Consider the following 9,140-nt stretch of genomic DNA (forward strand, 5'->3'; position numbering starts at 1 on the left):
CTTTTAGGAGTAGAGAATTTGTGGGCCAATCCAGAGTAAAAATAGGATATTTTTGGCTGACCCTAGAATATTACAATTTACTCTGCTTAGGAACTCCAACTTCCCATCGTTACTAATAACAGTGTATGATGCACAAGCATTAATAAGAGAAACAAACAATCATAAACCAATAATTCTGTGATGGATTGGCCTTTCCCATCCATATATCAAGCATTTATTGATCGTTCGTGTTAGGGCTGATTGATTGTTCTCTTGAAGAGGAGTTCTCTTGTTTACAAGCACTGATATGGTGAACATTGATGGTTAAAAGAAAAAAGCATGAGACTCTCTGGCAATCTTGTTCCATGGAGGCTTGGAGCCCAATTCAACATGAAAAGAGAATATTTCTGTTAGGAGCATAATCAGAGGAACTGACAGTGTCAGCAGCTTGCTCCAAAAGTCATCATGTGGATTTGAATGGAAGCTAAGAGAAGACACCATAACTTCTAAGTCACAGTTAAAGAAATGGTGCCAAGCTCAGTCAGCCTTTGAAGAAGGAACAGACTTTGCAGTTGGAGGACTGAAGCCTAGGAAACCCAGCATGGAAGGAATGAGGACTCTTGATTCTCCTTTGTTGTAGTTTTTTAAAGGGGGGAGAGGAGGTGGACAAGGCAACACTGGACCAAGGTACAGATCCAGGCCATAAAGACTATTGTATGTTTCCCCTAGAATACTGGTTTGAAAATTGTGGAAGGTTCATAAACCCTTTGATAATCTGATAAAGAGTCTGGGCCTCACCCCAGGACGAGACCCATGTCCATGTGCACACAAAATTTTACACCAATTCCAGCAACTTCATATTCATCCATAGATAGGCTAGGGGTTCACAGACTCCAGTTTAAGAATCTGTGCCCTAGAGCATGGTGAGTTCCTTTTGCTGGAACAGCCCAGGATTCACTGAGCCTAGAAATTGAATTCTCATCCCAAGACAGGGTGGTCATTCCAGGTCATGTCTGTGCTACTCCGGGGGAGCCACGGAAGAGTTTATACAAATAGGAACCAGCAGGGAGGAGAGAAATTAAAATGTAGCAATCATGGAGTAGGGGTATTTAATCTCTTTTAAGGCTTATGATAGGCGCCTGCTGGTTTTCTCCCGGTATCCCCTGACACCTACTGACAGGGTATTTGCAGCACCACACAGTGACTCAGGGCCCTGTGACAGGAGGGGCACTGAGGAGGTCCATGATAGTCTTGAAACCATAAACAGCAATAAGAAGCCACTGGAGGCAGAGTCAAGCTGTGCGGCGTGCCCATTGTTGGTGGCCATACTGCTTTTTGTTTATAGAATTTGCTGTTCTTTTTATGGCAGGTTTGGTAGGGTTTTGTTTTTTTTTTCCTTGTTGATGGAGATTAGCAGCATAAATCCTTTTATGGCAGTGTGCAATCCCCCATAAACACTTCTGATTGTTGCTCATGGTGAACGCTGCGTCTCTTTCTGGTTCGCTCAATGCTCTGCTCATCCAGACCAAAGGCTTCTCCAATCAAATAGCCAACTTTTATTTTTAAGACTTCTTCATTGCAGCAGGGGGGGATGGGAGGGTTCAAAGAGGTGGGGCCAGGTTGGTGTTGAGAGAAACAGATGTTTAATCAAGCCTAGAAATATTTATGATGGGAACAAACCACATGCTGTACTTCTTTCAGGAGAAAGCCTTCTAAAAAGACTGTGGCAAGAAGCAAGCACTGATATGAAGGGTTGTGGGGTTTTCTTAAAAAAACACAACTTTTTATATTCTTTTCTAAAGCATCTTCAGTTGATAGTTTTGCATAATTAAAATCTTCGCCGTACCATTCACAGTATAATTTGAGTTACAGGGTGGGCAGCATGTATAATTCCGATGTCCTAACATTGTCACTTACAGGTATGTAGCCCCCCTTAAAGATAGAAACATTTCTGCATTGAAGATTTCAGGTCTCCTGAGAGCCTCTCAGCATTTTCCCAGTATTTCCAAACATCTGGGCAAAGAGAAATCAGACTTTATGGAAAACATTGATCCCAGAAATTCAGTTCTCTCTGCCATCCTAAAACTAAAATCCAAGGATCAGCAACTTAATAAAAATGCAGTAAATTAGCACCTCTAGACAAGAGCAGAGTTCATTCAGAGCTGGGGTCTGCCTGGCTGAGCCAGTACTCTCTCCATTTTAATAGTTTAATAAAAATTAGCATAATTAACGAACATCTGTATGATCCAGAGTGGTGCAATTTGGCACTTAGAAACGAGGGCTTAAACATGATTGCTGTGAGTTTAATGTTGTTTTAATTCTTTTTGGCACTGTGCAGTGAAATAAACGTTTGGTGGTGATAGTTCTCGGCCGGATCTCATTTGCATTTTTCTCCCTTTGATTATGAGCAATTGTGGACTCCCCAGCAATTCATCAAAGTAGAAATTATTTTAAAATACCTCGTGGTGTTCAGACTGGGCTGGAGCAATGCATGGGGGGTAGTAGTGGGAGAGAAGGCTGGAAATTTTCCATTCATGCTTTAAACATCTCAGCCCTGCAGCCCTTTTCCGGTATCCAGCCAAGGGATGAAATCTGGAAAAGATAGTCAGATCCCAAGACCTGGAGGTGCTTTGATTAAGCTCCCAGGCTCTCACAGCAGGATAAATACGGTCTCTGAGACTGTGCCATCCTCCTTCCACTTCTGCGAGCTCTTTTGTTTTGAAGGGCAGAGCGTTGATTTCACTCATTTCAGTTCTCACCACTGTGGTGAAACTACCACATCTGTAATCGGCAGGGTCAGTGTTCCCCTCAAGCAAGAACGAACTGACCGGAGCTCAGCCTTTGCAGGTGCCCTGCTGAGCCTCATCTGCTTCCTGTTTGCACCCTCTTGGAGTTGGCAGAGAGCATCTTCCCAAGGCTTTGTCCCTGGGACTCATGACATTGTGGCTAAAGGGTGGTACTGTGAAGTGTGAGTCAGTGGGGGGCGGGGGGTCTTGAACAGTCCCCAGGGAGCAAATGCCTTATCCGAGCCCCTGCGGGTGATGAAGATGACACTTCACACATGTTTAAGCAAGCTGACTTTGATCAAGAGATCGTCAGACAACATTGTGCTCACCCTCTGCCTGGGAGATAGCCGAGGAGCTAAAGCTAGTTTTTGTGAGTTACACTGAGAGGAGGACCAAGCCCGTACTTCCCCTCACAGCAAGGCCCTGCAGATGTGGACACTCTAGTGACTCAGCAAACACAAGGCAACACCACAAGAAAACTTGAGGCAGAAACCGCCCTAACTTCAGTGCTGGAAAATGGACAGTAACATAACTTATATCCAGAGGAGCTTTAAAACATCCTGACAGGCATAGACCAAGGAATTCTGGATAATTTCCTACAAGGCAGTGCTGTAGGAGAAACGGTAAGAGAAGCTGGCCCTGGAGAGGGACTGTGGGAGGGATGAGAAGGTATGGGTTGGCCTCAGCAGGCATCAGTGAATTCACACATGTGAGAAACCATATGAATGTAAAGAATATGCAAAAACCTTTCACCAGAATTCACCCTAATAGAGGAAAATCTCTATGAATGTAATGGCTGTGGGAAAAGGTTTTGGTGGAAGTCACCCCTCAAAATGCATCAGAGGACTAACACCATAAAGAAGCCCTGTGAATGTACAACTGTGCCTTGGACTCAGGATTAGTGTCAGGACAACGCATGCATATAAAAATTTTCAGATGCTCAAGACCGTTCTACAAATGTTGTAGTATTGGCATATTGCCTATGCACTTCCTGCTGTATTCTTTACATCTTGTGTAGAATACTTATAGTAATAAATACAATGTGAATACTATGTTAAAAAAAAAAGAAGAAGGTATGGTGTAGGAAGGGGTGGTGGATGGACACATTCAGTCATTTAAGATTGGTTTTTAAAAGGCAAATTCCCTGGTCCTAAAAGGACTAACTCAGTAGTTTTGCTTCTTGTGGCATTTGAGACTCTTCTTGGTGTTTAGGGAGCCATTTGGAGAGACTGTCTCCAAAGGCAGTTGATCTCTTCCTGCCACAACCAATTCAATGATCAGGGGAATATCTTATAGTTGTAACTAAATCTGCTCAACTGAGAGTACAAATTCCCACTGCCCCTTTCACTTCATCATAACCTCATTTAACGAATATTTATTTGGCCCCACTCTGCGCTGGGTATCATGCTGAATGCTGAGAGTCATCAGCAAGCAAAATCAACAAGGTCCAGCCCTCAGAACTCTCCATCTAGTGATTGACTCGGAGACAAAGAAAGGCAGATACAAGGCAGTGTGATGAGCTCATTTCCAAGAAGCACAGGACACAGCACTGTGGACAGTGTAGCCATGGCCCCCACACAGAGAGAGGCACGGAGAGACTTCTAGAGTACCTGACTCAGGAGTTGAGTTCTGAAGGCTGCTTAGGAGTGAGCCCCATAAAACGGAGGAGGGAAGTAGAGGCTAAATAGGCAGAGGAAAGGCTCCAAGGTGAGAGAGCCTGTGACTCATGGTTGTCATACAGGTAAGTTCCTGCTTTGGTGTCTTGAGGTTGACAAATCTGATGGCTTTTCCCTTTGAAGGTGGAAAAGAGGTGTCCGCTGAGAGGGAGGGGAATAGCAGAGTTGGAAGAGGGGAGATAACACTATCTAGAAACAAAAAGATCACCAGTTAATGCCAGGGACCCTGAATTTTACATGTCACCAACCTGGTTCTCTTTCCTTTTTTCCTAGTAGGACTCAGCAGCCAGGTGTACAAAGAGCAGACAGTTAGTTCCATGGTACCCCACATCCAGTTGAACTGGAATATGTGATATTTCCCAATCTTAAAGTTTCATCCTAATTTTATGTCCTTCAAAAGAAAAACATTTTCGAGTGCTTTCAGGATAGTGTCATAACATTCAACATCTGCTGTGCTTTTGAGGAGCTCTTCTGTTTTCAAGGAGCTCCATTCTCAACCCTGTGATTGCCCCTAAAGCCCTGTTTTAAACCTTCTCAACCCCTTTCTTGTTTGCCCCTCTCTGTGGCACCTGTGTCCTTGCTTGTCATTATTGGTGTACCTGTCAACCTCCCACCTCTTCCAGGGAAGGAATCTAATGTTTAGAGTACCTACTGTGTGTCAGACACTTTCAGTTGTTTTCACTTCAGTGGTGTCGCTCATATCCCACAACACAGAGGAGGGGAGATATCCTTGCTCTTACAGACCAGGAGGTTAAATCTAGAAGAACCTAAGGTCACAAGGCTAGTAAATGACCAGGCGAGGATCAGATCCCAGTCTGTCTGACTTCCAAGCCCATTAATCTATGCTGTAAGTTCCCAAGGAGCAAGCAATGTTCTGATTCATCATTGTATACCTCATGGGAACTCAAACAGCACTTTGCATATAGAAGATGCTTGAAAATATTATTTATCTGAACTATGACCAAACCTGCTGATTATCTTTAGTGTTCTGGCATTTTAGCGTGTGCCCAACTTTCTCTGAAGAAGCCATCCCGTTCTGCTTGGTTAAAGGTGGGGGGAAAAAAAGCTCTTTAGGTTCAGCAACCACCTTCTTTTCATTTTTTCAGGAGTATAACATGTATGGCTGGTGGGTAGGAGAACTGAACAGCCTCATTGGGATTGTTCCAAAGGAATATCTCACCACTACCTTTGAAGTGGAAGAAAGATGAAGCCCAGGTATCAGAACCATTGTCAATGAACTACCCGTGAGTTGAGTGGAATTTGTCCACCATGACTTTGTCTCTCTGTGAAAGATGAGTTGCCAGTGAAGTAGCTTTTCTTCATTTCCGAAAGGGAAAAGGGGATGCTAATTATTCACTATTGAAAGAAAATGAGACTAGAATTGCTTTTTCTAAATTTGGGGACTGTGTCACTTAGGACCAGGTTGAATTAAAAGTGATAGAAAATCCAAAGTAACAATGACTTAATTAACACAGAAATTTATTTTTCTCTCCTGTAAAAATCTGGAGGTAAGCTCTACTGTGCCTGGCCAACATTCCCATGGTTACCTGGTGGCCAAGATGGATGCTGCAGCTCCCACTCTCATGTCTGCATCCTACTCAGCAGGAAAGATAAATTAAAACAGAAGCGTAGACCTTCTCCCATTAAGGACACTACACAGATGTTACACACACCACCTCCGCTTATATTCCATTGCCAGAACTTGGATATACAGACACAACGCACTGCAAAAAAAGCTTTATTCTAGGTAGCTCTGGGTCCAGCTTAAGAGAGTTCATTATTAAATGAAAGGGGAGAGTGGATATTCAGAAACAACTAGGAATTTTTGCCACAAGGATGAATCAGGGGCCGGGGGGCAGGGCATGTTTTGTGGGTTTTTTACTTGTCCATTTTTTTGGTGTCTGGCCACTGTGGGGATCCAAACCTTTGATCTTAGTGTTACAACACCACACTCTAACCAACTAAGCTAACCATCCAGCCCAGATCTGGGTTTCTTTATCCCCTGCTCTCAAATCCAGGGCACTGTTTCCCTCAAATGCCCACATATTATAATATGACTGACCAAGATTAGGAACACAGTATAGAGATTCCTATGGACATAATCAAATTAACTTGTTTTTTCTTGGCAGCTGACCAGTACAGGATCAAATCCTGAATCTTGGTGTTATCAGCACCACCCTCTAATCAACTGAGCTAACCAGCCAGCCCCATAATCAAATTAACTTTGTAGTAATAAAGAATACATTTTGCTTTCTATGAGCAAAAACCACATCATGTTTTTTTGTTTTTTTTAAAGATGACCGGTAAGGGGATCTTAACCCTTGACTTGGTGTTGTCAGCACCACGCTCAGACAATGAGCGAACCGGCCATCCCTATATGGGATCTGAACCCGTGGCCTTGGTGTTATCAGCACCGCACTCTCCCGAGTGAGCCACGGGCCGGCCCCCACATCATGTTTTAAAACAGTGGGACTGGGTGCTTGGTTTGAATGGGGTAACAGTGGGAGCCACTTTGGTGCAGAGTGGGTTCTCCTGAGAATTAGAATAGTGATGCAGGGCACCCAAGACTAGCAAGATGTTCCTAGCTCCATCTTCCAGCCTGAAATGGTAGCAGCCTTTATTGCTGGAGGTGAAGGATGGCATCAGTATGACAGTGATACAAACTGTCCTTGGAGTCTTCCAGACCAGAGCCCACTCTAGTGTGCAGCAGCAGCTGAGTGAATTCATTTAGGAAAATACAGAAGGATAGATCTTACTCTCCGATGCTCTTGTACAACCATACATAAAGCACCAGCTCGGGCCTCTTGCTCAAGGTTTGACTTTATGACTTTCCTGATGAGGACACTGTTTCCTGGCCATGAATGCAAAAGGGTTGGAATTTTTCTGTCAAATCTAAACAAATTCATCCTACTTCACTTTGTCATTTATTTGAAGTTGTTTATCTCCTCATTCTCTTTGACCTAACAATTCCACCTCTAGGAGTTTATCCTACAGCTATATTTGAACACATGCAAAATGATAGGCACACAAGGTTATTCATTTGTAATAGCAGAAGAATGGAAAGCATTTGGGAAATGACCTAAATGTTCAATAGGGAGCTAGTCAAATAACTGTAGTGCCTTCATAGAACGGAATACTATGCAACAGTAGAAAAGAAAGAAGTTGCTACAGAATACATTCGGAAATGTGTTGGTAAGTAAAAAAAAGCAGCAAAGAAGGGTAAGCCAAATTTGCCCCATTTGTATAAAAAAGGAGTGGAGACACTATATACCTATTTGTCTATATATGTAGGAGATATTTCTGGAAGGAGAAATAAAATGGTAACATTGGTTGCCTCCAAGGACAGAGAAACTGCATGACTGTAAGAGTCGAAGGGAAGACTTCACTCTATGTCCTTTTATACTTCTATATTTTGAATCATAAAAGCAAATTTACATGCTTTTCTTCCTTTAGGAAACATGTTCTTCTCTCTCTTCTGCCTTTATGAAGAAACTGATCATCAGGAGCTCCCATTCTCTACTCCCACCATCTCACCAATGCCACGGACTCCTCTGTTTACTGAAGAGACCCAAGTCTCTGACACCTTGTAGTGACTGTAAACCACCAAGAAGACAAGTGGGAAGAGGCACATTCATCAAATCTGTTACTAACTCAGCCTAATCATAGCTCATCCCTATCTGTAAATGTGTCCACCATCCACATTTGCCTTTTGACAGGCTTGTCACGAAGAAGGTGAGAGAGAAGGAAACCTTAAAAAGAGGAAGTGGCTGGTTGTTTTGGCTGGTTTGAAAAGCACAAATAAACTTCAGATTTGGTTCTTTGCCATGTGTGATGGTGTTGAGTTCCTTTTTGTAATGGTATCAAAATGGCAGCTCTGAGCATTCTTACCACCTCCAAACAAGGTGGGAAGGGACAGCCAGAGAGAAAACAAAAGCCCTGACAGAGAAGGAGACTTGCAGTTGTTCTTTGCGACAGAGTCATCTCTGGAACCCAGGTCTGCTGGTTTCTGGTTGGCTTCTCAGAGTTCCTTTAGTTGGCTACATGGTTGCTTTTTCTTATCTGCTGAATCTCTCCGAAGCCAGACAGAGCCAGAAGTAAGGCTTTAGAGTCAGCACATTGGAGAGTTCCTGCACTGCAGTAAGTTGCAGATATGGGCTAAGGACAAGCGTTGAGGAGGACTCTCATATACAGGGCTCTCTGTTTCTCTTTCCTGATACCTGTACCCACACTCAGGTTATCTGCATGTTCAAAAGGCTACAAAGCATAGTGGTTAAGAACATAAATTCTGGGGCCGAGCCCGTGGCGCACTCAGGAGAGTGCAGCACTGGGAGCACAGCAGTGCTCCCTCCGCGGGTTCGGATCCTATATAGAGATAACCAGTGCGCTCACAGCGCTCACTGGCTGAGCACGGTGCGGCCGGTCTCAAAAAGGACAAAAAAAAAAAGAAAGAACATAAACTCTGGAACCAGACAGGCTGGGAATAAATCTGAGTTCCCGGTTTACTAACTATGTTCTCTAGGAGCAAGTTGTTTGACCTTTTATGCCTCAATGTCCTCGCCTTAGAAGGGGTATGTTCTGGGGCTGGCCTGTGGCTCACTTGGGAGAGTGTGGTGCTGACAACACCAAGTCAAGGGTTGAGACCCCCGTACCGGTCATCTTTTTTTAAAAAAAAAAAAAAGAAGGGGTATGTTCTGGGGCT

At 43.6% G+C, this 9,140-nt stretch overlaps 1 long non-coding RNA gene across 1 annotated transcript; it reads left to right on the top strand.

The window, feature by feature from the left end:
• The first annotated feature begins 5,555 nt into the window (after positions 1-5,555).
• Positions 5,556-8,264, top strand: LOC103607274. The gene is made up of 2 exons (XR_551956.1): positions 5,556-5,685; positions 7,895-8,264. It is a non-coding gene; the product is annotated as an uncharacterized LOC103607274 (long non-coding RNA).
• The last annotated feature ends 876 nt before the right edge of the window (positions 8,265-9,140 follow it).

Source organism: Galeopterus variegatus, unplaced genomic scaffold (assembly GCF_000696425.1).
Source record: "Galeopterus variegatus unplaced genomic scaffold, G_variegatus-3.0.2 Scaffold7295, whole genome shotgun sequence".
Classification (NCBI taxonomy): Eukaryota; Metazoa; Chordata; class Mammalia; order Dermoptera; family Cynocephalidae; genus Galeopterus; species Galeopterus variegatus.